General features: G+C 37.1%; 1 non-coding gene across 1 annotated transcript; it reads right to left on the bottom strand.

The window, feature by feature from the left end:
- Positions 1–2,766: 2,766 nt before the first annotated feature.
- Positions 2,767–2,874, bottom strand: LOC130950921 (small nucleolar RNA R71). Its single transcript, XR_009073771.1, has one exon. It is a non-coding gene; the product is annotated as a small nucleolar RNA R71 (small nucleolar RNA).
- Between the last annotated feature and the right edge of the window lie 4,675 nt (positions 2,875–7,549).

Raw genomic sequence — 7,549 nt, 5'->3', positions numbered from 1 at the left:
TCTGTGCATGGTATTTTTCATCCGAGACGAGCAATCCGACAGTTGATTAGCCGTACAGAAACCGTAGAGGACCATTTTCACTGAGAGAACGGGAAGTAGCCATTGACAATGGTGACACCCAACATACAGCTTGCCATAGAAAGGAGTCAGAAGGATTGGATGAAGGCAGTAGGAAAGCAGAGATTCAGAAGGAACAACGCATCTCCATACACTTATCTGAAATTTCCACCAATAAATTATATAAGCATTTCTATCTTTATTTTATGTTTTATTTATCTTTTAAATTATTAAAACTTCATAACCATTTGAATCTGCCTAACTGAGATTTACAAGGTGACCATAGCTTGCTTCAAGCCGACAATCTCCGTGGAATCGACCCTTACTCACGTAAGGTTTATTACTTGGACGACCCAGTGCACTTGCTGGTTAGTTGTGCGAAGTTGTGAAAAAGAGTGATATTATAATTATGCGTACCAAGTTGTTGGCGCCATTGAGATCACAATTTCGTGCACCAAGTTTTTGGCGCCGTTGCCGGGGATTGTTCGAGTTTAGACAACTGGCGGTTCATCTTGTTGCTCAGATTAGGTAATTTTCTTCTTGTTTCAAACTTTATTTTATTTTCAAAAAGTTTTCAAAAATCTTGCAAAAATTTTTCCTCTTTTTCGTTTTTCCAAAATAATTTTCGAAAAGTCCAAAAAAAATTAATAAAATCATAAAAACCAAAAATTTTGTGTTTCTTGTTTGAGTCTTGAGTCAATTTTGAAGTTTGGTGTCAATTGCATGTTTTAATCTTCTAAAAAAAATTTTTCGAAAAATTCATACATGTGTTCTTCATGATCTTCAAGTTGTTCTTGATAAGTCTTCTTGTTTGATCTTCATATTTTCTTGTTTTGTGTTTTTTGTTGTTTTTCATATGCATTTTTGAACTATTAGTGTCTAAACATGAAAAATCTCTAAGTTTGGTGTCTTGCAGGTTTTCTTTTCTTGAACAATTTTTCAAAAATAAGTTCTTGGGGTTCATCATGATCTTCAAAGTGTTCTTGGTGTTCATCTTGACATTCATAGTGTTCTTGCATGCATCATTTGTTTTAATCCAAAATTTTTATGTGTTGAGTCATTTTGTGGTTTTTCTCTTTCCTCATTAAATTAAAAAATCAAAAAAATATATTTTTCTTATTTTACTCATAAATTTCAAAATCTTTGGTTTACTTAGTCAAAAAATTTTAAAATTAGTTATTTCTTGTTAGTCAAGTCAAGATTTCAATTTTAAAAAATCCTATCTTTTCAAAATCTTTTTCAAAAATCAAATCTTTTTCATTTTTTTATTATTTTCGAAAATTTTCAAAATTGATTTTCAAAATCTTTTTCTTAATTTTATTTCATAAATTTCGAAAACTTTACTAACAATTAATGTGATTGATTAAAAAATTTGAAGTTTGTTACTTTCTTGTTAAGAAAGGTTCAATCTTTAAATTCTAGAATCATATCTTTTAGTTTCTTGTTAGTCAAATAATTAATTTTAATTTTAAAAATCAAATCTTTTTAACTTCCTTTTCAAATCTTTTTCAAAATAAATTTCAATCATACCTTTTTCTAACCAAATCTTTTTCAAATCATATCTTTTTTAAACTTTAATTTCAAAATCTTTTCTAACTTCTTATCTTTTCAAAATTGATTTTCAAATCTTTTTCAAAATAAATTTCAATCATATCTTTTTCTAACCAAATTTTTTTCAAATCATATCTTTTTCAAACTTTAATTTCAAAATCTTTTCTAACTTCTTATCTTTTCAAAATTGATTTTCAAATCTTTTTCAACTAACTAATTGACTTTTTGTTTGTTTTAAAATTCTTATCTTTTTCAAAACTACATAACTAATTTTCTCTCTCTAATTTTCGAAAACCACCTTCCCCTTTTTCAAAAATCTTTTCATTTAACTAATTGTTTTAAATTTTAATTTTATTCTATTTCTTCTCCTAATTTTCGAAACTAACATCATAAATAAAATAAAAACAAAAATATTTCTCCTCTCTCTTCTTTTAATATTCGAATTCTCTCTTTCTCTCATCTCCTTCTATTTATTTATTTATCTACTAACACTTCTCTTCTACTCATAATTCGAACCCTCTTCTCTTCTCTCTCTGTGTTCGAATTTTTCTTCTTCTACTCACATAAATGAATCTCTATACTATGACATAGAGAATTCTTCTTCTTTTCTGTTCTCTTCTTTTTTATATGAGCAGGAGCAAGGACAAGGACATTCTTGTTGAAGCAGATCCTGAACCTGAAAGGACTCTGAAGAAGAAGCTAAGAGAAGCTAAAGCACAAGAATTCAGAGAAAACCTTACAAAGAATCTCGAAAAAGAAGGAGACATGGCCGAACCCAACAACAATGCAAGGAAGATGCTTGGTGACTTTACTGTACCAAATTCCAACTTCCATGGAAGAAGCATCTCAATCCCTATCATTGGAGCAAATAATTTTGAGCTAAAGCCTCAATTAGTTTCTCTGATACAACAGAATTGCAAGTATCATGGACTTCCATCAGAAGATCCTTTTCAGTTCTTAACTGAATTCTTGCAGATCTGTGATGCTGTTAAGATCAATGGGGTTAATCCCGAGGTCTACATGCTTATGCTTTTTCCTTTTGCTGTAAGAGACAGAGCTAGAATATGGTTGGACTCTCAACCTAAAGATAGCCTGAACTCTTGGGATAAGCTGGTCACGGCTTTATTAGCCAAGTTCTTTCCTCCTCAAAAGCTGAACAAGCTTAGAGTGGATGTTCAAACCTTCAGACAGAAAGAAGGTGAATCCCTCTATGAAGCTTGGGAAAGATACAAGCAACTGACCAAAAAATGTCCTTCTAATATGCTTTCAGAATGGACCATCCTGGATATATTTTATGATGGTCTGTCTGAATTATCTAAGATGTCATTGGACCATTCTGCAGGTGAATCCATTCACCTAAAGAAAATGCCTGCAGAAGCTCAGGAACTCATTGACATGGTTGCAAATAACTAGTTCATGTACACCTCTGAAAGGAATCCTGTGAGTAATGGGACGCCTCAGAGGAAGGGAGTTCTTGAAATTGATGCTCTGAATGCCATATTGGCTCAGAACAAAATGTTGACTCAGTAAGTCAATATGATTTCTCAAAGTCTGAATGGTTTGCAAAATGCATCCAACAGTACTAAAGAAGCATCTTCTGAAGAAGAAGCTTATGATCCTGAGAACCCTGCAATGGCAGAGGTGAATTACATGGGTGAAGCCTATGGAAACACCTATAATCCCTCATGGAGAAATCATCCAAATTTCTCATAGAAGGATCAACAAAAGCCTCAACAAGGCTTTAATAATGGTGGAAGAAACAGGTTTAGCAATAGCAAGCCTTTTCCATCATCCTCTCAGCAATAGATAGAGAATTCTGAGCAGAACCCCTCTAGCTTAGCAAACATAGTCTTTGATCTATCTAAGGCCACTATAAGTTTTATGAATGAAACAAGGTCCTCTATTAGAAATTTTTGGAAGCACAAGTGGGCCAGTTGAGTAAAAGAGTCACTGAAACTCCTCCTATTACTCTCCCAAGCAATACAGAAGAGAATCCAAAAAGAGAGTGTGAATCCCAGTGAGGAAGACCTCCTGGGACGTCCTCTGGACAAAAAGGAGTTCCCATTTGAGGAACCAAAAGAATCTGAGACTCATCTAGAGACCATAGATATTCTATTGAACCTATTTCTGCCTTTCATGAGCTCTGATGAATATTCTTCCTCTGAAGAGGATGAAGATATTACTGAAGAGAAAGTTGCTAAATACCTTGGAGCAATCATGAAGCTAAATGCCAAGTTATTTGGTAATGAAATTTGGGAGGATGAACCTCCATTGCTCATTAGTGAATTGAATGACTGGGTTAGGCGGACATTACCTCAAAAGAAATAAGATCCTGGTAAATTCCTAATTCCCTGTACCATAGGCACCATGACTTTTGAGAAGGTTCTGTGTGACCTGGGGTCAGGCATAAACTCAATGCCACTCTCTGTAATGGAGAAACTGGGAATCTTTGAGGTACAGGCTGCCAAATTCTCATTAGAGATGGCAGACAAATCCATAAAAAAGGCTTATAGACAGGTAGAGGACGTGCTAGTAAAGGTCAAAGGCCTTTAAATCCTTGCTGATTTCATAATCCTAGACATTGGGAAGGATGAAGACGAATCCATCATCCTTGGAAGACCCTTCCTAGCCGCAGCAAAAGCTGTGATTGATATGGACAGAGGAGAGTTGATCCTTCAATTGAATGAGGACCACCTTGTGTTTGAAACTCAAGGATCTCCCTCTGTAACCATGGAGATGAAGCAAGAAAAGCTTCTCTCAATGCATAGTCAAACAAAGCCCCCACAGTCAAACTCTAAGTTTGGTGTTGGGAGGCCACAACCAAACTCTAAGTTTGGTGTTGAACCCCCACATCCAAACTCCAAGTTTAGTGTTGGGAGGTCCCAACAATGCTCTGAATATCTATGAGGCTCCATGAGAGCCCACTATCAAGCTATTGACATTAAAGAAGCGCTTATTGGGAGGCAACCCAATTTTTATTTATCTATGTTATTCCATGTTATTTTCTCTTTTTTTTAGGTTGATGATCATGTGGAGTCACAAAAACAACTGCAAAAATTTAAGAAAAATAAAAAATAGCACACCCTGGAGGAGAGACTTACTGGCGTTTAAACGCCAGAAACAAGCACCAGACTGGCGTTAAACACTAGAAACAGGCTACAATCTGGTGTTAAACGCCAGAAATAGGTTGCAGCCTGGAGTTTAACGCCAGGAAAGGAATAAAAGCTGGCATTTAACGCCAGAAACATGCAGCAATTTGGCGTTAAACGCCAGGATTGCATTGTAAGGGCGTTTACACGCCTATTAGGAGCAGGGATGATACATCCTTTACCCCTCAGGATCTGTGGACCCCACAGGATCTCCACCTATCCTCCCACAACACTCTTCCCCAAATACCCCTTACCAATCAACTCATTCACTCTTCCCTATCACCTCTTCACCAATCACCTCCATATATCTTCCCCAAAAACCCCACCTACCTCACTTTCAAATTCAAATACTTTTCCCTCCCAAACCCAACCCTAATGACCGTAACCCAACCCTCCCCTCACCCTTATATAAACCCCTCACTACTCCTTCATATTCACACAACACAAACACCTTTCCACCATCTTGGCCGAATTCACTTCTCCCTTCATCTCCTCTATTTTTCTTTTTCTTCCCCTTCTTTCTTTCTTCTTGGTGCACGAAATTACAATCACACTTTTGTAATTTCGCACAACTAACCAGCAAGTGCACTGGGTCGTCCAAGTAATACTTTACGTGAGTAAGGGTCGATCCCACGGAGATTGTCGGCTTGAAGCAAGCTATGGTTATCTTGTAACTCTTAGTCAGGATATCAATAATTCTCAGATTTAATTGTAAAAAGTAAAAGAACATGAAATAAATACTTGTTTTGCAGTAATGGAGAACAGGTTGAGGTTTTGGATATGCTCTATCTTCTGAATCTCTGCTTTCCTACTGTCTTCTTCTTCATGCACGTGGTGCACGAAATTGCAATCACACTTTTGCAATCCCGCACAACTAACCAGCAAGTGCACTGGGTCGTTGGTGGACGAAATTGTGATCAAAATTCTTGTATCATTTGTGATCAATGTTCTAATTATGGCACTGGTTGAATTCACAACTCCGTTCAACTAACCAGCAAGTGTACTGGGTCGTCCAAGTAATACCTTACGTGAGTAAGGGTCGAATCCACTGAGATTGTTGGTATGAAGCAAGCTATGGTCACCTTGTAAATCTCAGTTAGGGAGATTAAAGGGTAATTGTGATTATTGGAATAATAAATAAATAATAAAATAAATAATAAAAAGGATAGAAATACTTATGCAGATTCATTAGTAGAGGTATCAGTTAAGTATATGAAGATGTTGTATGGCTCAAGGACGCCTGCCTTCCTACTGCTTCTACTCAATCCTTCTTACTCTTTTCCATGGCAAGCTTTGTATAGGGGTTCACCATCAGCTGTGGCTACTTTCAATCCTCTCGGGGAAATATCCTATGCGGCTGTCACTCGCACAGCTAACCAGTCTGGAGGCATCACCCATGGCTGATGGCTACATCCCATCCTCGCAGTGAAAGCTAATGCTCACGCACTCTGTCACAGTACGGCCAATCACCGATTGGTTCCCTCCCCTACTGGAATAGAATCCATTGATTCTTTTGCGTTGTCACTACGCCCAGCAGGTTACAAGTTTGAAGCACGTCACAGTCATTCATTACCGGAATCCTACTCGGACACCACAGACAAGGTAGACTTTCCGGATTCCCAGGATCCTACTCGGAACACCACAGACAAGGTTGGACTTTCCGGATCCTCATAAATGCCGCCATCCATCTAGCTTATACCACAAAGATTCTGTTGGGGAATCTAAGAGATACACATTCAAGCTTTGTTGCATGTAGAACGAAAGTGGTTGTCAATCACGCGCGCTCATAAGTGAGAATAATAATGAGGGTTATCCAACTCATCATTCATCATGTTCTTGGGTACGAATGAATATCTTGGAATAAGAATAAAAGAGGAATTGAATAAAAGAAAGTAGAACTTCATTAATACTTGAGGTACAGCAGAGCTCCACACCCTTAATCTATGGTGTGCAGAAACTCCACCGTTGAAAATACATAAGTAAAAGAGGTTCAGGCATGGCCGAATGGCCAGCCCTCTCCATGATCAAATGACCGAATGAATAAAGAGTTTAAAGTGGTCAAAAGATGTCTAATACAATAGATAAATGTCCTATATATACTAGACTAGCTCCTAGGGTTTACATGAGTAAGTAATTGATGCATAAATTCACTTCCGGGGCCCACTTGGTGTGTGCTTGGGCTGAGCTTGATCAATCCACGAGCTAAGGCATTTCTTGGCGTTGAACTTTGAGTTATGGCGTGTTTTGGGCGTTCAACTCCGGATCATGACGTTTTTCTGGCGTTTTACTCCAGACAGCAGCATGAACTTGGCGTTTAACGCCAAGTTACGTCGTCAATCTTCGAATAAAGCATGGACTATTATATATTGCTGGAAAGCCCTGGATGTATACTTTCCAACGCCGTTGAGAGCGCGCCATTTGGAGTTCTGTAGCTCCAGAAAATCCATTTCGAGTGCAGGGAGGTCAGAATCCAACAGCATCAGCAGTCCTTTTGTCAGCCTTTTTCAGAGTTTTGCTTAAATCCCTCAATTTCAGTCAGAATTTACCTGAAATCACAGAAAAACACACAAACTCATAGTAAAGTCCAGAAATGTGAATTTAACATAAAAACTAAGGAAAACATCCCTAAAAGTCGCTTAAACTTACTAAAAACTATATAAAAACAATGCCAAAAAGCGTATAAATTATCCGCTCATCACAACACCAAACTTAAATTGTTGCTTGTCCCCAAGCAACTGAAAATCAAATAGGATAAAAAGAAGAGAATATACTATAAAGTCCAAAATATCAAT

This window comes from Arachis stenosperma, chromosome 1, assembly GCF_014773155.1.
Source record: "Arachis stenosperma cultivar V10309 chromosome 1, arast.V10309.gnm1.PFL2, whole genome shotgun sequence".
Classification (NCBI taxonomy): domain Eukaryota; kingdom Viridiplantae; phylum Streptophyta; class Magnoliopsida; order Fabales; family Fabaceae; genus Arachis; species Arachis stenosperma.
Note: the sequence above shows the minus strand (reverse complement) of the source record. Positions and strands in the feature narration are given on the sequence as shown.